The 25,184-nt window shown below is 35.5% G+C and overlaps 1 non-coding gene across 1 annotated transcript; it reads right to left on the bottom strand.

Annotated features, from left to right (window-relative positions):
• Positions 1-24,606: 24,606 nt before the first annotated feature.
• LOC115609166 lies at positions 24,607-24,674 on the bottom strand. Its single transcript, XR_003991776.1, has one exon. It is a non-coding gene; the product is annotated as a U5 spliceosomal RNA (small nuclear RNA).
• Between the last annotated feature and the right edge of the window lie 510 nt (positions 24,675-25,184).

The raw sequence follows: 25,184 nt of genomic DNA, 5'->3' as shown, positions 1-25,184 counted from the left end.
CCTAGCATACAATTCAAGCTGTAGCAAACAATTTATTTGCTAAAAAACTATTTCCTTTTCCTCAGTTGTTCCCAGTAAGTAAATCAACAACTTTCTGAGCAAAACACAGCAGTTTCTGAAGCTAATAAAAGAAATTCATACATCTTTACCTGAAAACATATCTGTGAGGTAGGATGTACAATTCTGAAAGCTCAGGAAGGTGTAGTTCTACTTCATATCCTCCAGCATAGGTACCAACAAACCAACATCCTACCAACATAAAGGATGTTGGCTGTAGTGGAGTTACTTGAACTCTGTTGTGTAAGAGAAGAAAATGGAAGCAAGCAGGATTTCCAAATCCATTCATTCCTCCAGTTTTCTGTTAAGAGTTTTTCTGTGTGACAATATAGAGACAATAAGGAAAGTTGAGAAATTATATGTATTAAATACGTATGGAATTACATAACTTGAATGACAACTAGCATAAACATAGGCTTCTGAACAAGAGGACCAGATTTTCCAGAATCACTGCATTATATGAACCCTTCAGAATCTGGAATGAGATAGAATTAGCATTTTCCATATATCTGCCTTCTTTTTTTACATTCCAATTACGCCACTTAAGGCAACAGAAATATTTGTAGCAATTTATTTAGCATAAAAGGGAGATTTTTTTTTTTCAAAGAGGTTCTTTTGCAATATGTTTTAAATTGTTGCTTAAACAGAGGCTGTTGCTCTTTCTCTTACAACATTAACCTTTCTATAGAATGTATTTTGCTGTTACATTTGTCCTGATTTCCTTTGGGATAAACTGCTTTTAGTGTACCATAGGGTGTCAAATATACATGAGTCTCTACCAGATCATGATGAAAGACTCAGTCTCCCAAGACCCATTAAACTCTGGGCTTGGTGTTTGTGGTTCCCTGAGACATGAATATTTTCATGGTACCAGATCATGCTCTGGTACAGAAGGATCACATAGCTCTATATTTTGGGAGTACAGGCTTTAAGCCTTTTTTTGTACTAAAAATCAACTTTCATATTTTCTATTCATATTGAAGTCTGCTGCCTTCTTAGTGGGTGTGGGCAAATGGTTCGTAGGAGAGAAACACCTCCCATATGTTCTGAATTTCAATTTAGTGAGAGCATAATTTGTTCAGCTTTGGTAAGATCTCAGCTGAAATACTACATCCAGCTTGGGAAGCAATGATAATGATGAATGACTAAACAAATTAGCATTGATTAGTCTAAAGAAAGAAGACCGAATGGCTAACAGTCTTAAAGAATCTAAAAGAGCTGAAGAGAGGAAGGGAAGTACCTGTTCTACATGTTGGAATAGCCAAGAAGAGTTAGGTTTAAAATAAATGGAGGGAGATCCAAAATAGATGTTAAGCAAAACATTTTTAACAGTGAAGTCTTGTTTCATTGGCAGTTCTTGAAACTTTCAACAGAAGAACAACGCTGAAAAAGTGTCTGGCAGGAACAACAGAAGATGTCTCAAAGAGGGGCAACCAGCTGTTATCTGCACTTCCCCTCCACCTCTTCTCAGCAGCAACTGCCTCCCATACTCCCCAGAGTGGTATTATCCATCCTTTTACAATCGTTCGGGTTTTAAAATTATTCCAATGTTAGTTTTCTTTTGAATAATCTGATGAAAGTGTCTGTACATTTTGCTTCTATAGCATGAATAAGACTAAAATATGCATAAACTGGCACCTGCAGTACTAAATACATACCTTTTACCACACAGCTATAAACTTCAGTTCCTCCTTTTAGTTTAGCAGACGCAGGCTCACGCACATGTACACTTTATAACCTTTTGCTGAAATTTTCAGAAACTTAATATCAAATTATTTAGGTATAATTATAATATAAAAAATAAGAAAGATCCACTCAAGCCAGTTCTTAGATTGGTTTGTTGCTTAGATATTGTGATTTATATCACTGATTAATATCTAGTGGTGTCAGAACCAATAGCTGAGAAAGCTAACCAAGTTTTCGTTATGGAACTAAGTTGAAAAAATGATCAGGAAGTTATTTATTAAGTATGCATTAGCATAAATCTTTTAGTCAACAGAAATAGCTATACATTAAAATATCCAAGTATAGTGTAATCCATTTCTTTCAGATTGCATTCTGATCAGATACTTATCTGTGAAAATCATTTTACTTCCACCAATTTTAAGGAAGTTAAGCCCATTTATACCAGTTGAAAGTCTGTGCCCTTAATTCTATTGATCATATGTCCTCATATCTTGAATGAGAGCGTTCCCAAGGTATCAGCTAGAATTTTGCTGCGGTGATCCATTAAGAGGAAAAAACCCACCCCATGGGAAAAAAAACCCCACATTTTAAGCCATTCTTGAAAGACTCAATGATTAAACTGTCTGCTGCTAAGCCTTTCCTTTATTTCTGTTTTTCTTGTTTTGTCCCATAGCCTTTCACCTTCCTTTCACATGGAAAAGACCAGGGGTAATGGGCACAAGTTACTTCTGGGAAGATCCCACTTGGACATAAGAGGAAATTTTTTCACAATGAGAACAATCAGCCATTGAAATAGTCTCCCCGGGGAAATGGTGGATTCCCCAACACTGGACCCTTTTAAGATTTGTGTGATCTCACTTAAGATGATCTGCTTCATGACCTTCTCCAGCACTGAGCTCAGGCTGACAGACCTGTAGTTTCCGGTGTCTTCCTTCCTGCCCTTTTTGCAGAGAGGCATCCAGCTGGCCAACCTCCAGTCCTCAGGGACCTGCCCACTAGACCAGGACTGCTGATAAATGATGGATAGTGGCTTGGTGAGCTCCTTTGAAGGCTCCTTAATAAATTAAAAAATATAAAAAAAAAAAATTCCCCATTTATCCTCTTGTTTCCAATGACTGGTTCATGCAGTTTCTTTTGCTGACTTTTCACACTTCAAAATAGCTGAATACCACAGAATAAGTTAAGACTTTTTTCGGACTCCCTCACTTCTTTTCATACTGGCCTAATTTATTTATCTCTTCTATGTTCCTTAACAATCTCTGTCTTACATTCCTGCTGGTTCTCTTATTTTATATAAATGAGAGGGGTTTTTCATTAAGTATAAGTTAGCTGTGAAGAGGAAGAACTGAAGGAATAAGAGATTTGGTGAAGTAAATAGTATAAACTTTTTTGTAATGGATATTTCTCTTCATATTTTATGTCATATTTGCTACTCCTGATCGACCAGTATTTAAAACTCTCTTATTTGTTCTTGATCTGCTTCATAGTCAATATTAATTCCTTTGCTGTTAGTTCCACTGGTTTGGAAAACAGTTCCAGGGATTAAAAAGCCATCTGAAACGGCATGAAAATATCTCTGGACATTAATCTACTGACATACCCCACTTTCAACACAGGTTGTGGGAGTTTGTCCTGTCTTTTCTTCCTCTTCTTTTGGAAACTGCTGTGAGAGGAAATAATTATAAAAGTATTTTCTCTTGCTACTTAATCCCTATTTGAAAATCACAATGCTCTGTTAGGGATACCATAATCACCATCAGTGACTAGCAATGACGTTGAATAATCATCACTGTATTTTTGTTGTAATGATTCATTAAGGGTATAAGGAGATGGCTGATTAGACATCCTGCTCCATCCTACTGGGAAGAGGGCTGGAGGAAGCATCTATTTGTCTATTGAGTTCAACTCAGAAAGGAGCACCAGCACAAAGACAGGGGAAAATCATGGCTGCTGACTCATTCTTCTTTACAGAATGAATGAGAAAGCAATAATAAAATCACTGCTAAATTCCACTTGTTCAAGAGTCTTTCTCAGCATTGGTGGGAAGATATGATCACGTAAGAATACAGGGTCTCTCCCCTCTGCCTTGCACATTAACTCTGCTTCTTACATTTCAGGACAGGCCTTTGTCAGAGATTTCCTGTGTTTGATAACTCTTTAAGTAGAAATAATAGATGGGAAAGCAGCACAGTGTAAGTTATGAGCTTTCCATGAATATATTTAATCTGTTGTAGCACTGTCCAATCCCTAACCATTGCTAAATTCCCAGAGTGGAATAACAACTTAAAAAAAAAAAAAAAAAAAAAAAAATCATCTCTGGGACTTCTGTAACCTGTTCGAAAGAAAACAAGTTGTATTTAATGCACTTCAAAATGTCACTCATGGCATAGAGATAAGAGGAGATAGACAAATTTTTTCTAATTTCAAACATAATCAAGCTCTCTGAACTTAAAATTAACCTGTGTTCAACATGTGCTGACAGATTTCTGCACTACTGTTTGAGTTCCATATGTGCTATGTAACAGACATTTAACTTAGTGCTAGATTTTTAATGAGTTAATAGATTATAAGCAAAAAAGATTCTCAAAACCTGAAATTAAATGAAATAGGGTTTGTCTTCAGAAATCAAGACAATTTGTTGAGAATGACAGGTATCTTTCAAAGAGGCTTTTCATACAACGTAAGACATGTCTGTGCAACAAAAGATAAAATAACATAACCTATTTCCACTAAAGCCACCTCTACTTCAAAAAGAATCGCTGATTCTTTAGACAGCCTAGACAGTTTCATTTCTCTCCCAGCTCATTTCCTTTTTTGTATCCTGTGGAGTCCAGTAGTTCAGTACAGCCAAGCACTTTTATATTTCCCTAATGGTTGGGTTCCCTGCACTAACATCCCAATGGGATATAGTGTTACTGAACTGCTTCTGCTGCATTTTACAGGCAAAAAAAGAAAAAGATTCTATTTTCTGCTAAGGGAGAAAAAGTTTAAATTTTTCAGTTACTTAACATTTGAAAATTTGTATTTGCTGTGTGAAAAGTTGAAAGAGTTGTATACCCTTATCAGTTTTAAGGAAGAATTTCATCCTCTAAATCCAGAGGATGGCGTTTGTCTTCCCGAGTAACTGCTACAAGTGATGGACCCCTGCTTTCCTGGCGATGGCTGAACACCTGCCTGCCAATAGGAAGTGGTGACTGAATTCCTTGTTTTGCTTTGCTTACGTGCACGGCTTTTGCTTTATTAAACTGTCTGTATCTCAACCCACAAGTTTTCCGACTTTTACCCTTCTGATTATCTCCCCCATCTCATTGAGGGGGACTAAGCAAGCAGCTGCTTGGGGCTTACTTGCAGATTGGGGTTAAACCATGACAGGGAGGAATGTCCTAAGTAGGTTGAATTTGACACATAATATTTTTAGTAAGCCTATGCACTTTCCATGACTATTGCTGAAGTAATCCCTCAGAAACCACAGGAAGAAGTGCAGTTCTGTAAAAGGGTGTTCTGACAGCTGGAGCCTGGTCTGTGGTGCTCTTTCAAGTGTGTATCACAGGCTTACTCAGCAGAAGTGTAAATACTGCCACGAAACCATGTACAGCCTCCTTTTTTTCTTTTTTTCTTTTTTCTTTGGTATTTGTTTGTTTGTTCATTTTGGTGGTGTTTTTTTTTTCTTTCCTAGAAAGCAGGAGTTGTGCATTTGAAATTGCTTATGGGACTTGAAACAAGGCCTCTCAGTTAAGTGTTTTAACTGCTGAGCTCTAATACTGCAAGCCAAGGCAATTACGAACTTCTACTAAAGTTTTTCTTTTTTTATTTATTCAGTGACTTTAAACTTTATTGAACTTTTTTGCCTTGTGTCATTCTTCCAAATTGCTCCATGTAGAATTATGCTAATAGAAATGCACAATTCCATACACCTGAAGGAGACTACCAGCACAGAGTAGTAGAGGCTCTAAATCCCTACAAATTCCACCTGTATGGATGGTTTTTACTAACATACTGCACTTCCTTGAACTTTTGGGGTTTTTTTTAATTTTGTTAAAAATTAAACCTCCAATGCTCCTTTCAGTGGAATTATTTCTCCTGTCATGCTTCCATTAGCTATTGTAGTTGAATAGGTACTGAAATTAGTGAAAGGAAATAAGCAGAAAGTCAACCATAAACTCCTTCAGTGTTCTGCACTATACAGAAGCCTAGGTTTCTGACAACTACTTCTATCTCAGAATGTTCTAAGGTCAACCATACTAGCCACCCATCACAGTAATCCTTAGTCCAATTCTCCACTAGTCTATGAAGCAGTAAGATAGAGACAGATGATCTTGAACTGTTAACTGTAATATGGGACAAAGAGGACTGTAAACCTTCTATCATATCAGGGACAAACAGGATTGTAGATCTTCTATTATATAGGCAATCAGAGCTATATAGAAAGGATAAATTGAAAATAAAAAAGTAAATAATTGAAAAAATAAACTTTAAAGCTAATTTTAGTAAATATACTTTATATAAATTATATATGCCTATATAAATTATGTAAAAGTAAATCCCAATGTGTGGTTTAAAAGTATGAATAAGGACTGATTTTTAGTATTGCTGATTAGCTGTAATTCTTAGAAGATTTTAGTAGATCTGCTAGATACCTCTGAAACAGCAGGCCTGTAAATTCATTGTGCAATCTGTCATGAGCTTAAAAGCAGCTGACATCAATAATACAGCATTCACTGATACTGCAAACTAAAAGACTCCTCCCTTACAAAGCAGGTGAAAGGAGTACTTGAGACAGTAAGAAATATTCAAAAGGGAAACAAACAGTTCATGAGCAAAAGACAGAAGGAAATGAGTCCGACCTTGAAGTTACAAAGGAACATATTTGTACCAAAAAGACTTCCTAAAGTTTATACCTAACAAGCACCAGCACCTCTTCCTATGCATTTAGTTCATGGCTCAGTCACTCCACACGGTCCCTAGTAAGAACAATAACATAGTCCTAGAGAGGCTGTGGGGACACATAGTTGAGAGAGATCATTTGACAGCTGGATCCAGTCCCAGCAATCATGACACATTTACACAGTCTGTTCCAGAAGAGCTCACAATTCATCTACACTCTGCATATTCAGACCCCATAGCTCATAAAACACACATTATGACAAGTTTAAGACCCACAAGAAAGGCAGACTATAATGCATTATTGGAAGACAGAAAAAAAAAAAAAAAAAAAATATCAAGACCATCACCAAAATTCTAGAACAATATGGGAAGAAGGAACTTGGTATGTCTGCTAGGACACATTTCCTAAATAATATCAGATACACAAGTAATGGTTCATGCTATACAATTCATGCGAATTTGCAACAAAGTACTTCCGACTGTAGCATTTTTCCGCAAATTAATTTTAACTCAGCCAATTTTTCAGCTATTGAACATTTTCTTAGTTACAAGAGAAACAGAATTATGTTAATTCTTAAAAGTGATTCAAAATTCCCCATTCAAAAAATGATTGACTACTATCTCTAAAAATGAGATAAGGAAAAATATAGAGGTGGATATCATATAATCCATGCAATCGAAATAAACCAAATGATTCATATAATAAATGATACATCAGAATCACACAGAAGGATTTATTACCTCCCTTGCAATCTACATTCATTAATAGAGGAATTTTTGCAGACTATTTTACAATTCTTGATGATTTCACAGATGTTGCAAACCCAGGGCAATACAAGTCTAGAGATACTGGATGAACTTTACTATGAAGTCAAATAGGTGAACAGATGAATGGTTTTAGAAAAGGAGGAGCTTGTAAGATCTCCTTCCAGGAGACAGGATAAATCTATTCTGTTTCTTAACAGAATTATCAGAATCTTATATTGAAATTGTCTGAAAAACATGTTTACCTTTTTTCTGACCAGCTCTATTCTTAATCTTTAATTTTTCTTACAAGATGGAATTCTGTTGTAGACTTGCCTAAATTCCCAAATTACTAACCTATTCTGATAAAAATCTGGGGATTGTTTTACAGATACTTGAGTAACTGGATCCACTGCTTTTGATTGGTCGACCCATACTTTACATTCCCCCCTACCCCATCTTCTTGAACAGTTTACAGAAACTTGTATTCGGAAAGAACAAGCATCCATTCTGCAACATGCCACGTAAAATACCTTGTAAATATTCTTATTAAATGTCATTACCCACATTTCCTGTAAATGTGTTAAAATACAATATTTGTAATGTATTTTTACATTTACAAAAATACATTACTATGTAATGTCTACATTATTTTACACAACAGAGTAGTTTTAGCATTGCCAGAGACGAATGTAAGATTCCCCATACCACCCACAGCAATGTGACTCAGTATAATTACAGAGACACCACTAGTAGTGTCAAGAAGATACTCACTTGCTATGCCTCTCTAATTACTAGCTTGCATAATATGACTGTGTCAGTAGCGCTGCCAGTTGGTGTCATTATGGCAAAATGACAATACCATAGTGTGGACAGCTAGCCTCAAACAGCTTACTTAATGTACACCAAGGAATAGCCATCAGTAATGGTAATTTCTGTTAATTCAGTCTAGATTTGAATTTGTTATATAAAAAAGCAATAATGCCGATGTACTCTGATACCTCTAACACATGTATTCCTCTATAAGTACTGGGCATGCTGAAAATCAACACTGTACCAGATTATTAGTACTACATGAAGTTTTGATGTTTTCAGGTTTTTTTCCTTCACTTTTCTTCCTTAACGTACATTTCCATGCTACCTAAACATACAGTACTTAATCTCTGTGTGTGAAACCACATTCCTGGCTTTGTAAGTATTTTTCCACCACTTTACATGAAGTAAGCGTCTGTGATTCACAGGTTAGGTCTACAAAATAGCCTCGGTTGCTTTTGGAAGAAGTAAATAATCTTGTCTTTGAGTCTTGTGTTCCCATGAGGAGTGCCTGAGCTAATACTTTCAAAACTCCCTCCAAATTAAGCAGTTAAGTGTCCACATTCATTACTGGACCCCAGCACCTCTGTGCTGTGAGACATCATCTAAAAGAATTCCTTAATCTGCAAGAGACCATATGGGTATGCCTTTGAGCTGGATATATATTCAGCATTATGAGAAGGGAATTGCTTAATAACCAAGAAACAGAAAAAGCAAGTCTGTATGGCTGAGAATTGATAGGAAGGATTTAGCAGCTAAAACCCCACTGAAACATCAGTTCTCTGGCTACAAACGAAGTAGATAATTTTTTTTTTTTTTTTTTTTTTTAGATGACTTGGTAAATAAATTACTTTAGCTCATTAGTAACTAGTGAATGAGTGAGCTCACTGGCATTCTTAATTGAACAGGAACTGAGCCACATATGAAAGAAAATCACCACTCACAACTAGTGCCCTTGGGAGAAGTCCTCAGTCCCAGACTTCAGGAGAATATCTGTCATTCTTTGGAAGCCCACAGGACAAATGCAAATAAAGACATCAAAAAACATAGCAAAAATTATAACACAATAAACTTTTAAAAACATCCTTCCTTCTCTCCATCTCAACAAGCTAAAATTTTTTACCCTGCTGACTGCTGCTCGCAAGTTTAAAATCTGGTGCAATTATAAATTTACAAAAGTTTTTTCTGCTTAATCCTGCAATTCAATGTGCTTGCCGTTTCCTTGTTCAGTTCCACAGAATCTCTTGTCCTTTACTTTCTTTCACATTTTCAAAGGTAGCATAGAGTTTCAGTTTTCTGACTGCCTCTCTGATGCACGTAGAGAATAGGGTAGCTTCTAATTAAAGCCAATTGTAGTATGAAGCTTGATCTGCAAGGTCACCCCAGCAGATACATCACTCCTACATTCTGTCATAGCAGTTATGCTTCCTTTTATGTACAGCTTTTATGAAGTTATATTTTGTAATGGTATTTGATATAGTAAATATTTGGATACAATAATTAGAAGTAGCTGCAGCTAGCTATAAATACATATTTCTGAATCATACGATGCATATCCATAAAGGTATGACACACAGTGTTTGTAGTTGTGCGATGGCAGAGTTCCCAAGCATTTCTGAGTATTGGGTAGGATGTGTGTGAAATTCTCACCTCCCACTATCCTGTCTTACACTTTCACTCCAATCCTTACAGGAAAAGCATGAGTCTAAGTATGGCAATAGTGAAACAATCAAAGCACATACAAGTCTATACACATTTTCCAGGACAAAAGGATTAACAAAGAGAAAAGCCATTACACCAAATTATTTTACTCAAGCTCTGCAAAAGCCTTGCACTGGAAATGTGTGTATCTGCAGTAATTTCCTTCCTGCAGCACAAACTTTGGAATCCTAAAAGTAAAGTAAATTTAAATAAACCAGTTACAATGCAAGCTGAACTAGCAAGCTTCCTTCAGCTGAAGGAAGGAAGGAAATAAAAAACAAACAAAACCAAACCAAACCCAAACAAAACTAACAAACCATAACCCCTACAAACAAATGGAAAAAGAGAACCTCACTCTTGTTATGCACAAGGTAGCCCATATTTACATGCCTATTAAACAATTTACTGTTACTGAGATCAAGACATTTGCTCATCTTTCAGTTCAGGTCTTTCTGGAAACAACATAAGAGTGCAGAGCCCCAGGTGTCTTCTGAGAGACAGAGTTGCACTAGAGTTCCCCTTCCCTGGCATGCTGAAGAGTGTTGAGTACTTTGCACTGGTCTTGTATGAGATACCAGTAAACTCACTTCATCCTTCTCTTCCCCTTCTTGGTCTTTACTTGTTTATAGAGACAAGGAAGAGTGCCTGGGTTATTCATCTATCCTGTCTCTTCCAGTATAATCCGCATAGGATCTTTCTAGTCACACGGGGAATTAATTTGGTAGGACTGCATAGCTGTGAAGGTATGGACAATATCCCTCACTATTGTCACCCTCATATCAGCTTGCTGCATAAATTTCAGCAAAGCAGGAGGAATTTCTCTAATGCTAGATAATGCTAATATGTGAATAGCATATGGTTTTGTGGCTGGTTTTGTGAAATAAACTCATCAATCCTGACCTCTTTATCTGATTCTCTGTGAGATGGCACCAATTCACTTACTTGTGTGTTAAAAGAGTATACTGGCGTGCTAATAACAAATTAACATATGAATACCAGTTAGATGATAAGAGATTAACATAAAAATGAATTGCAAAAATCTGGAATGCAGAAAAAATTTGCATTGTGCTGTCAAATTTCAGGATTACATTAAAATGTAATATTAAAATTAAAACGGCACACAGTATCGTTGTATGTCAACTTTCTTTTTACCTTGCAGTATAGCAACAGTGTCCAGTATTCCTGAATAGTACGCTGTGGTGGCTGTCAGGGATAGAACAGGAAGTTCACACAGCATGCATTTAGCGAGAAATCAGTATTTTTCTTCTTTTACAAAAGCAAGCAGAAATGAAGAATAAAAGAAAGGGATTACCCTGTCATAGGAAGAAGATAACTTATTCACTTTTTGTCTCACTTTAATGTGCAAATCAATCTTCATGCTCTTATTTGCCTGTTTCCATTGTATTAGTCACCCTGGAACAGCTGGGAGCTCTCCTGCTGCTCCACCTGGCATTGGCTTAGGATCAAATGGGGTCATCTGTCAAATAATAGATGAGAACTAAAAATTGATGGAGGTCTCCCAAGGGGTGGAACTACTTGCTACTTGTGTAGGTAAATTACAATGAAACAATGTAAGGCTCATTAGTTTGTTAATGAAGATTATGAAATAAACAGTGTACACATTCAAGGTCATTTTGGGACTTTTTTTCTAGATGTTGCTCCAGCTCTCATATAAGGTACAATTTTAGGAATAAGGAATGATTTTTTTTCAGGTGGCTGAAAGTCTCTGAGGTATATTCTAGTTTAAGAGTTCACTCCATAGATTTCAGATATCATTTAGACCAAAATAGTTTTGAATTTTAAATGGCTTTCAGCAAAAAAATTATTTTTCCTTCACAGTTAAACACACCATTTGGGTTTTCAAAATTGCTTCAGAGTTTTTTAGAATTCTCCAGAAATATTATCTGCACATACCTGTAACAAAACTTCAATGCAAAGAAGTTGCCCAGTTCCAAGCATCTTTTTAACTTGTACTCCATCTTGATTCAATGTGATAACTCTCCTGATAGCTTTTATCTTTACCATAAACTCTTTTTTACCATTCTTTTACTTTCATTAAAGCATTCTCTTTTCAAATGCAAATAACCACCCACAATACTGAAATTCTGAGACATTTATATGGGAGTCTTGAAAGCAGGCAATACAATATTCTTTCTTCAGAGCAAATAAGTGCAATTCATCAAATTCACGTGCATACCAATGTCAAAACTTTTGCTCTAATATTCCCAGCCTGTCAGCTAATGTCCTCTCTGACTTTTTAAAAACATGTACAGTATCATTTCAGTGATTTACCACAATAGTTTAGAACAACTTAGTGCATGTCTCAGCTAGAACATCAGTTTTGTCATGCTGAACGCCAATTTATTTAGAAATTTTCTCATGCTTAATCAAATTAAGCCCAATATCAAATAACCTCACTGAATTCAATGACTCATCCACATTTTCTGTGGGAAACAATTAAAGTTACTTCCCTAGTCACATAATTCCTTAGCAGTTTTGAAGGCTACTCACATTTTCAAAGAGGAATATATTTAGGTTGTTCAGAAGATCTGCATGGATACTGGATCCTTATGTGTGATCTATACATGCGATCTATCCTTAGGGCTAATTTAATAGTCTTTTGATTGGAATAAAAAACTATTTACTGCAATTATCCATGTAGCATTACTATAAGTGCAATAAGTGGCAAAATCATGAAAACCTGTTTTGTAAAACACAGTTACTAAAGAAATTAATGGTAAGTTTCACAGAAATAGAGTAAACCCCTGTGGTTTAAGGTTATATGTTAGTACTTTTCAAAGGCAGTGGGCATACCTAACTTATTCCACAGATTTACTTTTGCTGGGTGCTGCAGGAATTACAAATCTTCCCAAAGAAAAATTTTGACTCCATGTAGAATACAAGTAAAGAGTAAATGGCAGAACAGTAAATGTAAGTACAGATAAAATAAACATCTGTATTTTGAGGGCGTAAAGTTCTAATGTTTGATGCCAGCTGAGAATCTGGATTCAAAAATCTGATTTTACTTATGAGTGCTACATCTTCCATTTACAGCAAAAGAAGATATAGATGAAGACATCTTCACTTATGTCATGAGAAATTTCTGGGTTTATGAGCCATTCAATATACCAGAGAGCATCAAGACTGATGCAGCTTTCAGCTTTGTACCTTTCCCAGAACAACATTATCATTAAGAACATGATGCACTCTAGTATAACCCTCCCTAGGTAAAAAACCCAAACAAACCAGGAACATTAGATCTTCTTGCAATTCTGTTAGCGTGTATGTTCGAAGAAAGGTAACAGCATACTGTCTTGGAGCTACAGATCCCTGAATCATGGATTCTTCATGAAGTAGCTGATTTTTATTCCCATTTCACTTCATATTGCATGAACTCATACACATATTCATTCAGACCAGTCCAGTGCCATTGTTGAAAATTAGGTCATTTTCCTTTCATCTAAAAGGAAAACGATCATTCACTGTTATCCTGCATGTTTAAAACATAATATCTCCTCCTACCTTTTTAAACTTTTGTGCAAATTAAAGACAGGCAATCACTTGAGCGCTTAATTTAATAATCTATAAATACTTCCAGAAAGTGTTGCCTGCTGTTTATTTCTGAAACGTGGAATACCTTGCCTATCAATTTTCATACAGCTCTGTCTTCTCTTACCAAAAATGTTAGTAAAGCTACATGTTTTGCAAAGAAACTTGACCAATATCTAAGCTCCCCTTTCCCCAGATGTTTCCATTCTACAGGATTTTCAGAGTTAATCTGATTTTTACAATATAACCCTCCAATGGAAAAACGTCTCCTTGAAAAGATACATTTCCTCCCTGTCTGCCTGTCCTAGGTTCAGCTGTAACAGTTATTTTTTATCTTCTTAGTAGCTGGTGCAGTGCTGTGTTTCAGCTTTAGTCAGGGAACAATGCTGATAACACACCCATGTTTTAGTTGTTGTTAAGTAGCACTTACCCTGACCAAGGACTTTTCAGTCTCTCATGCTCTGCCAGTGAGGAGGGGCACAAGAAGTGGGAGGGAGCAGAGACAGGACACCTGACCCAAACCGGCCAAAGGGGTATTCCATACCACAGCACGTCATGCCCAGTACATGAACTGGGGGGAGTCACCTGGAAGGGTCCAATCGCTGCTCGGGTTGGGCTGGGTATTGGTCAGTGGGTGGTGAGCAATTGTATTGTGCAGTACTTGTGTTTATTGTTTTTTTCTTCCCCTTCCCTTTTTAGTTTTATATTCTCTCTCCTTGTTATTTCCCTTATTATTATTATTAGTGGTAGTAGTAGTAGTTTTGTATGACAATGCTGTATCATATTGCTCATTTTCACAGTCAAAAAAAAATAAGTAAACATGGATTGTCTTCTGGGTGAGATTTTCTTATGAATTTCACAATTTTGTCTTTATGTACTACATAATTTTCCTTAAGAAAAAATGGATAACAGGAAAAAGTTCAATTTTTTTTTTTTTTTTTTGCATATGATATTTTGTGACAATACAGCAAAAACCATAGACATTTGCTTTATCAAAGTCACATAAAGATGTACGTGTTTGCATACGTTTGACTTGTCCACATACCAAGAAATGCAGAGCAAGTGAGAAAATCAAATACAGATATTCTATGGTACAATAGCTGCTGATTTCTATGAACATTATGACTGAGTAGAGGCTAAATAATAATTGAGCTTGAGAGCTGACATTACTCAGTACCCACTACTTTCCAATCATAAACGTAAGGCAAGATAATGTTGCCCCCTATAATTACTTCATCAAGACATATTTCAGCCTTTATCTATATAGGCAAACTACTCTCATTTTTGCCTCAGAATTCTTGTTTAACTCGATAAATCTAAAATAATCAAAATATATGAATTTATTATACAATTATTTCAGCCTATGATGCGACAGCTGTTCTTTGCTTTGTTCTTTACATAAGCATTAATGAAAATTCAATGCACCAAAAAAGACTGGTTGGCTCAGGGAACAGTCAATGAGAAGTGGATACTTTCATCATTAGGTCATCAATTAGAATCTAATTTGCCTTGATACTCTTAATTACATGTTCACTGCACTGTTACTGCTATTGGTCTTGTTTGGTAATGTGAGCTGCAAAGCTGTCCATGAGATACCAGCAGACCCTGACCTTGCATACATTGTTTGAAGCAAATAAAATATGTTGTGCCGAGAATTTGGGAACAAATGAGGAAAGTGCAACCCACAAACCTGCAAGGACATCTCTTATTCTCTGAAGATCCAGAAAAACACAGTGTACAAAAAAAAAAAAAAAAAGAAAAAAGCACCTTTAATTACTTACTTATGTCTGTCTCCTTGTAAAGTATTTTATAATTCTTATTGGACTGTTAAGGATTGGGGAAGGAAGAAATAAAGTAACTCCACTAATATCCTGAATGTTCTAACCAGAATTTAAAGTGCATGATCCTGAAGAAACATATTATATTCACATCTAGATTAATTAATCTAAATAAAACTACAGTCGTTGTGAGGAAAAAAACAAAACAAAACAAAATAAAACAAAAGACATTTGTAAAGGAACTATAGCAGCAAGGACTTTACTATGCATAGTATGAAAAATTACAGAGTTTTTCAGATTGTACTTAGCCATATAAACTTGTTTAGTTCTGAAATCCATTTAAATTTGCTGGTACTAGATTTAATGATTTTTTTATTGGTAATGACTATCACAAAAACAAGGATAAAACAACAATAATCAAATGACACTGATGAGACAGGGTCAGTATTGTATTATGGTCCTAATGCAATATAAAGAGTTAAAAATTATTACTAGAATTACTGTCAGAATAAAAATTGAGAAAACAAAATTCAGTAAGGGCCAAGTGATGAAAGAGCAGACATCAAACACCAGCAAGGACAGGATGGGTATAATCAGAATGATATGACAAATAAGTTTGCAGTGCAGCATCACAGGAAAGGAGATCAATTTAAGTCCACAGCAAGTATGCACTGCTGTTGATCATCAAAAACAATTTTTTTATAGAAGCAATGAACAGTGAAGTGTATGATGCAACCTACAACATTTTTAGATGCAGGAATACCAGCAATATATAGGATTATTGCAGATAAACATTTACTCCATTATATCCTTATGTAAAGATGAGCCTATATTCCTATCCTCCCTTGACAAGGCTGAGACAGATTTTCTAACAAGATGCAGAGTGGGAGTTCATCTGCTCCCCTTACTCTGGAGTCATCTCTTTCAAGAATAAGAGAAAGCAAAAGTAAAGAAAGAAAAAGAGAAGAAAAGAAATACAATTACTTAGTCTCGCGTGTTACACTGTGTTATACTGTCTTCCTTTGGGAGAAAAATTCTTCCTTTCAGAGGGAGCACGTCAGTACAATAATTAAACAGCACTCACCAGTTATTAAAATACTGGTTCATAATCCAGACCATCTCCTTTTTGAAGAAGCATGCAAAGTTTTCAAGAATGAGGATAGTTTGGCCCTTTATTAAAATCATAGGTCAACTCTCCCCCCAGTCCCTTGTCTACTGAGAGTTTTTACTCTCCTTTTAAGAACTCTAGTATGCTTTGGTGACACGGTAAAGTCACACTACTTTAGACCATATTATCTCTTGATGCATTATTGTCTGTGGCAAGATCTATATCTCCTGTCACAAAGAACTGTCACAAAGAACTGAAGCTAGAAGAAATGAAATAAAACTGAGGAAAATAAAGTAACTTAAATAACACAGAAAACTGACTGATAATGGGCTCTGCTATGACTACCAAACAATTTCCTAAAGAAAGTCACAATAACCTAGTTATTCAAAAAATGTAAAGTGATGACACTTCAAAACAGAATCATCTTTCTTCAAGCACAGTATGCTGAAGTGCCTGGTCTATTCCCCTGGCAGTTCCAAGAACATACAATTCCAAGAACTTAATGAAAAGTAATTGACAGCTACTGGCAGATTTGCAATCTACTAGGTGTTGTAGCTAAATAATGCAGATAAAAGATATGAGGCTGCCTACAGACACCCTTATAATGAAGTAAGAGAGAAATGGAACTATTTGTTCAAGATCTCAAGTTAGTACTAACACCAGAATTCCAAACCCATTCTGTCTTGAGAGTCTCTTCATCACCTTTTTCCAGATGCTAGACTAATTCTGCTGTAAGAAGTCAGCTTTAATAGAAAGAAGATACTAAACACTGGGAGAAAGAAGATGAATTACTATCTATCACAAGGCTTTGAAAATACAACAGAAAGTATGATGCATGCAATAATAGTAATTTGGGTTTTAGTCCAAGTTATGCAAAAAAAGAAAAGATTTAGTATGCTCAAATATTCATGGTTCAGCAAAACCTGCCCAATATAGTAGAATGCAATCCCAAACAGTATTAAAATAAAATGAAATAAAATAAAATGTAATTGAGTAAGCTAGCAGGAGAATATTTATGCATTAGATACAGTTAGCAATTGTTCAGGCCCAACCCAATAAAAGCTACAATCCATAGAGGTTAACAAGTAATGGGAAGCTTTTGACCTTGGAAAAGGCAGAGATGTGAGCAAACTCATAACTTCTTGGTACAGCAAAGGTATATGATGCCACAAGTAGAATTCTACCTCCAACAACATGTATTCTCAAATCATTCCGGTAGGCTCCTTTTCATAGAATCACAGAATACCAGGTTAGAAGGGACCTCAAGGACCATCTGGTCCAACTTCTCTAGGCAAGGTTTCTAGGCACTAGGATTCACCTACTGCTAGATTTGTTTACAAGACAACAGAGATGACCTCACTATTGTTTTTTACCAGTTGTGAATATAAATGTCTAAATATACCATGCAATTTAAACCAGGGTGAAAATAAGAAGAGTGGTATATTGTGTTCCTAATATATTCTCCTATATCTTATAAAGGTAGACTTCCATTGCCTACTTGATCTTACCGCTAGGAGCTTCTTCCTGAATGTGCAACATCTGCAAAGCCAAATGGGTAATTTTTTGTCTTTATCTTTTCTACTTCTTCTATCATTGAAAAATAGTGAGATTTCAGGTGTTTTAAGAAAGTTGCATGTGAAATTTTGAAAGAAACATTGCTCTCCAATGTGATAAAGCAGTTTCATATATAAAGTATGCTTCAGGGAATATTCTTTATTGAGATGAGCTTTTAAATTTGAGAACTACAAAATCTCTATCTTTTCTTCTGTGGATCATCCAGCAAAGTGTTTACTATTTACACTCTAGTACCTGTGTGCAAGAAAATATCTTCTCTTCTGAACTCACGATGTTTCTGAAGAGGATACATACCTATAAATGCATATCTTCCTGCTACTGATTTTTCTGTTCCTTAAAGAATGAGTATGTTACCTTAGGCAATTTATTCAGGGTGCTGAATTCTCCATTGCTTGAAATCTTTACAGAAGATCTGGGCATATTCTTCAAAGTACAAGTTCTACCTCAAAAAAAAAAAAATAAGGATTTTAACACAGAAACTGCAGGATGAGATTCTTTCTCCTGCACCATACAGGAAATCAAATTATATGACTCAGATTGTCCCTTCTGATCTCAAAAACTGACTCTTTATATGCTACTAAATGCTAAGCACAGACTAGTTTGTTACTTGTCCTCATAGGATTACAAATGCTCCTCTCACAAATATTCAATGCTAAAATACTGGCACCTCTTCAAATTTATATAGGGTATTTGTGTTCAGGATAAAGTGTTGAGTAACAAGATTACTCTTACATTGTGAAAAATAAGCATTTATTGACTCAGCTCTTGACATCCTGTGAAACATATCAATGAAGATGAAAGGAAGTAAGCACTTTGTTCCACTGACTCAAAGATCACTTTGAAATTCCACCTGCAATAATCCAACAATGTACTATAGCAGAAGATTTTTCTTCCCTTATACTAGCATTAACATTTCAACTGCGTACAAGATGGAAAAATGTGAAGGAAATAATTTTTGCTTTTAATACTATCCTGGAAGCAAGGGTTGTATTATGTAAAATTAATATGCTCTTTCTTTTAAGATTACTGATCTGTACAGATAATAGCATTTTATTTCTGGATTGCTATAGATTACTCACCCTTTCTAAACTCTGCTTCACCTGTTCATTCGTATCATTGGTGATTCTGGACTTGAAAGACCCAGAAAGAATTAAATTATAGTTTAAAAAAAGTCATTCTAGTTCAACTTTCTCAGTTAGTCTTTCCTAAACAATTAACTCTTCCTATATCTGTATGACACTCTGCATTTTGTTGATATATTTCAAAACTTGAATTTAATTTGAGAAATACATCAAGCAAACTAGTAACTTTCTTATCATAGTAAAAGTACAGTGCAAAATTACTGTACAGTGGATGCTTACTAACATGATAGGTCTATCAACCCCCCAGCATGATACAATGCATAAATCACTAATATAATAGAAATTTCACACCATTGTCATAGAGGAATGCTATTCTTGACATAGTCCACGTATCTTGATTGCAGCTAGCAGAGTTTGGGAAACGGTAAATTTTTTAGCTTAATAAAAAGGCAAGTAAAACCACATTTATTAAAACCTTGATCTATTTCAATCTGGGGATTCTGAAACTGAACACTAAATTCTGTTAATATTACAACAATGTTAACCAAGCTTTAATTTTGTTTATAAATGTCCTAGACATACAGGTGTATTTCAGAGTTAGCTAGATTATAAAGATTGCACATATGACAAACTACATGGTAAGATGCAAAGGCATCACAAAATAAAAAATGTGTACCATCTGTTAGTTCTTAGTAATTTACACAAAAATTACAAGTCATAGAATAATACACTACGATCAGTGGGGCTCATTTAAATTAAACCAGGATTATATTAAAATATTTAAAGATAATACTTCAATTTTCATTATCTTTCTTGAAGGTGTCAAATCTCTGTCACAATATTATTCCATCACACTATATAGGCAGTAGAAACTGGAAGTGGGCAAAGAAATGGAGGACTCGATTCCTCAAAACATAGTAAATCTTATATTTTTCACAAATAAAAACTTTGGTTGTTAAGCATGTAACATCTTTGAATGTTTCACACAGTTTTATCACTGCCTTTGAAAGATTTTACTTCGGCACAAAAGCACAGGGAGTTTGTTTGATATGCTATTTCATGTTCTTTACACCTGCTAATAAGATTTGTTCTGTTGATATTTTCCCCCCATTTTTTACTAAAAGCTGTTTACATTGCTTGATTTAATTGTAGTAAATACTGAATAATATCCATTTTGCAATACACCTCCACAGTTAGAAATAATTGAGCAAAATTTGTCTAATATCTTTTGCTAAAACCAGTATTCTCCAGGGCTAAGAAACATTGTCTCAGACCAACCCTAACTGACTTACAAGCCAGTTGTAAACTGGGCTTTTGCACGGTCACTAGATTTCAGTAAGCAAAAGGCCCAGTTGACTGAGTAGCAACACAAGTAAGGACTTTTTTAAAAAGAAATGTAGCTTCCAAATTATAAAATGTAAAGTTAAAACATTCAGAAGAATGTTAAAAAAGATTGGTTAAATACACATTTTAATGAAATTTTATCTTTAATGCTTGCATTTATCTGTTACTGTAGACATTCTTATTCAGCAACTTTTAAAAGTATAATTTACTTTTTCCTTTAACAAAGATTATAGCAACATCTGCCAGCATTAGAGCAGCAATATTTAAACTTTGCTTTATGAAAATTACATAAGACTTTTCCGAATATAGCTTTTCTTTGTTCATTTCAGCAGATAAAAGAAAAGCCTCTAAGTGAGAACAGGAAGCTACAAGCACCTGCCAGGAAATAAACAGATTCCAGTATTTATTAATACTCTGATTTTTTCAGTGCTTGGTGTCTATCATGCTGAACACACCCACATTTTACAATTTCAGACTTCAGTTTTTTGAAAAGGTAGGATTAAATGCCAGTGTTGAGAGCAAACCTGTACGCTGTATACAGTTACGGTTTAGTTTTTAGATAAGCAGCTTTCAGTTTTCTCAGACTTCAATTATTTCGATATTAATACAGTGTCTCTAAGGCACTCTTTATGAAACATATTTGCTCATTCCTCCTTATTCACTAGGTGTTCAATCACCACGTGCTTAACATTTTCCTATCACTCTACAGAAAATTAAACCAAGTTATGAATTATGCAACTCTAAAATGTATACATATATTTTAAATCAATGTGCCTCTGTGGATGTTTTAATCTTCCTATTACATCTCTGTTTAACGATAGCATCAAAAGCTTGGTACTGACTGTGATAGTCAAGTAGCACAGTGTTAGAGGGCTGTCAGCATTATCTGGAGGCCAGTTCCTTAATCCCCATTTTGGAGACTGAAATCTTGTCATTTCAGACAGCACGTGGCTTCAAAGGGCAGATCAATTTTTACAAAGACACAGGGGATGCTTCTGCATGGTGGTTGTGAGAAAACATTCCGTTTATGTATCTTGCTTGTAAAGCAAATATGCAGTGATGCATTCCTTTTATCACTTTCAACATCTTGCAATTTGTCCAGTAAAAGTCCTCTAATGGAGGGGAAATATATCACAGTGTCACCTCCAGTACATGAGTGTGCACACAGCTGTTTCCTTGGGAAACAAGATCACCATCTCCCTCTCATCTCTCCCATATGTCATTTTAAAAATCAAAACAGGTTGTCACAAAAAACCTATTCTGAACAGCTGCTTTTTCAGCAATAAAAGCTTTAGGCCAGTCTCCTGAAGGAAAGGATTCCACAGGCCTGAATTTCCAAACATATGATTAAATTTTACAGTGATACACATATGAAATAGCTACCTGTATTTAGAGATGTGGCATCTCTGTGGCATCTCGGAGAAAAGCTGGGGGTTTCAAGCAGAAACAGGCAGATCTAAAAGACTTTAGGCACTTTATGAGCAGGGACTAAGCATACTTGTGTCCCTGCCTGTGGCAGAAGGGTTGGAGCTAGATGATCTTTAAGGTCACTCCCAAGCCAAACCATTTAATGATTCCATGATTCTGTGTATAGCTTCCTCTTACTGTCTTTGAAAAGCTGTGACCATGGCATACAATTTTTAAAAAACATTAATGGACAGTTAATGACAGCTATTCATGGCCTTCACTTTGGCTGGGCTTATTAGAGGCTTTAACATACTCATTCATCCTTTTGCAAGGCATTCATGAGAAAGCTCCAGGTCACACAGTTTTAATAATTTATATAAAATAAATCTATACAAAGGGACTTCATAAAGTTAGTAATTTAGTATTTACAAAAATATCCAGAAAGTTCTTTGTTGTTTCTACCGCACTCCCACGCTAACATTAATTTCTTCTGCATGGCCAGACTCTGTTATGTATTGAAGTGTTCCAAGGAGTCATCTTACCTGTCTTCCTAAGAAAGGTCAAATTTCCTAAAACGTATAAATGGTTTTCAGAAGTGACACATGTGAAAAATGCCACAATTAGCCATTTCCAGAAGCGCTTTTCTTTGGCACCCTTTGCCACAGAGCAGGAACGTTGCTTCCACAGGAGTGCTGTCTTCTAGTATTCTTGGGCAGACTGACATGGGCACCAACTGAGCCCATCGCATACCCTCTAGGGTAATGAATCCTTCTGGCTGCACTGCAGCACTCTGAGGCATACTTCTATCTCTTATCCTACATATGGTGTATGTATTCCATACTAAATGTACACTTGATACAAGAATGGAAATGCATGAAATATGTAGGTGGGAAGCTTTCAAAACAGGAAACAGGTGTCAAAGTCGCATTACTGTTAACATTTAAAATCTACTCATTTTCTTATGATATAATCACTTTTAACAAGCTCCAACTATGAAACATTAAAACAGGATTTTAAGAGTGAAAATTAATTTTTCACCTGCTTTGTCAGTTTTCTAACCCGACCCATTAAATTCCTTGCAAAATTAATTAAGATAAAGAATTTAAGCCTGATTAACAAATACCAATTTTATTAATGAAATCCTTAGTTTTAATTGTAACATAGGAAAGAAATTAAAATTAAATGCATAGCAGGAAACACAATCTCCTTTAATGTTCTAACCCATTGGTTTATTACATTAATTTTAGACTAACTGTACTTGACTTTTGCTCCAATAGCTGCCCTAAAACTTGAAGAAATTAGTGTATTCATACTACTAAGACATAGCACAGTGACCCTGTCTATTTATTTAGTTATTTATTTATAAATTAACCTATTTGCTCCTGCCTTTATCTTTTCATTCCTTCATCCAACTTTAGATATCTTTCCTACATGGATAAAATTATAAATTCTAGAGACAGATCAAAGTGCGAACGTCACAAAAAGTCTTAAAAAATAGACTTAAATACAGCTTAAAGAATATATATAATTTCCCCTAATCCAAGGAGAAAAAAAGTTACTTGATACATATAATTAAATTTGTACTCAATACATATAGTTGAAGAGTTGTATATTTCTGGAAATCAGCTGAGTTATTAGTAAAAAATGTATCCTTCATATTAAATTTAGCTTTCTTCATTGTTGAGGCTAAACACAGAATTCTCTGGACAATTCTCATGCATGTTCTTTATTTGTGTGAACGATGTATTTATTCCTAGCAGGCATTCGTTTATTCTGGATGTGGACAGGGCATGGGAGATAGCTTTCCCTGATGTGTCTGGAAATTCCTTCTTAGATTGTCAGCCCTGCAGTCCTGGATATAGTGATTTAGAAATGAAGACTAGGCAACAGGGCTAAGTATAACCCAAACAGGCATGCCTGAATGATTAGATGTTGGGGGCTCTTGGCACTAAGCTTCAAGCTTCAGTATTAGAGAAGAGTAATCTAACAACTTTTGAGCAATATCAGACATTGTGTGAACACTCTGGAGCTGGCATTTTACCTTATCTTGGCCCTGAAGTACTGGTGCAGGAGTACATGCCATGGACTACATGGTTGCAGGCTAGGCACAATGCAAGAGTGCAGCTATGCTTCCAGTAAAGACTTGGCTGTATGTGACCCAAGTATTTTCCCTTCAGCATGCCTCACATTTCACTTGTAGCTTACAGACAGTGTGACCACAAGACAAGTTTGTCTTTAGCTACTGTGTAGCTGAAATACAATGGAGAGTATATAAATCCAAGACTCGAGTGCACAGCTAGGAATAACAATTAGACCCTGATGACTTTACATCTCTGCTTTTGCATCTCCAAGTACAGCAGACTGACTAACCAATGCACTCTTCTTGGTGCCTCAGAGCCAGCCCCTCCAGTAAAGCAGAATGGTTTGTCTTCAGTAAAAATGTAAATGTGCCACAAAGTGCCAAATCCATCACAAAGAAGATAACTTTTCTATGAGATGTATAAAACATATGCAGACAAACAAAAACCACCAAAAATGAAATCTGAATATGATTATTTAACCATCCTGATGTACTCTTCTGAGGAAAACCAAGAATAAACTGCCTTTAAATGGCCTTTTTTTTTTTTTTTAATCATCTATGAAATTTACTGTCATCTGATTTTCCCTCATTTCTCTCAAGGATTCAGACATGTGAGAATGCCTTCCTTCTCTTCCAGGGAGATAGGATATTGTTTTCCCTTAAGTTTCAGCACCAGTTTTCTCCTACATTAGCTAAAATTGATCATAGAATGGTCTGGGTTGAAAGGAACCTTAGAGATCATCTAGTTCCAACCATCCTGCCATGGGCAGCGACACCTTCCACTAGACCAGGTTTAATATTGGTGTTCCTCTCCATGGAAATTTTTAGTAAAAGGTGAAAGATTTATGCAATCCGAAGAGAAACCAGAGTATAAATTAATGTTCTTGGTTGATTGTAACTTCATTCACTTCAACAGAAAACACGTCAACTACTTTCATTTCTGGTTTTAGCGTAAAATAAAGCCAGTAAGTTCTCATTTTTACTATGCAGTATCCAGGAGTTAAAACAAAAACAAACAAAAAAAACCCCAAACCAACCCACCAAAACAAACCCCACAAGACTTGCTAATGATACACAGAAATCAAAACTACATTTTGTTTTGCAGTGATTCTGGTATCAGCACGTAAAACGTTATCTTTGTAGAAGGGATTTCACTGAGTAGAATTTAGCATATACTGTATTGAAAGTGAACAGTACTATCAAATGCATAATCAGTTTAATGCCTACTAGGACCACAATTTGCTCTGCATCCATTTAACACAGGAGACAGTTTCAATCAATTAATAGGCTTTATCTATCTCTGAATTCCATGACCTAATATTTATGAAATTGTTGTGTTTACCTTCAATTTTTCCTCCTTTCTTTTTTTTTAAACC

This window comes from Strigops habroptila, chromosome 5 (genome assembly GCF_004027225.2).
Source record: "Strigops habroptila isolate Jane chromosome 5, bStrHab1.2.pri, whole genome shotgun sequence".
Classification (NCBI taxonomy): Eukaryota; Metazoa; Chordata; class Aves; order Psittaciformes; family Psittacidae; genus Strigops; species Strigops habroptila.
This window is presented reverse-complemented; position numbering and strand designations above follow the sequence as displayed.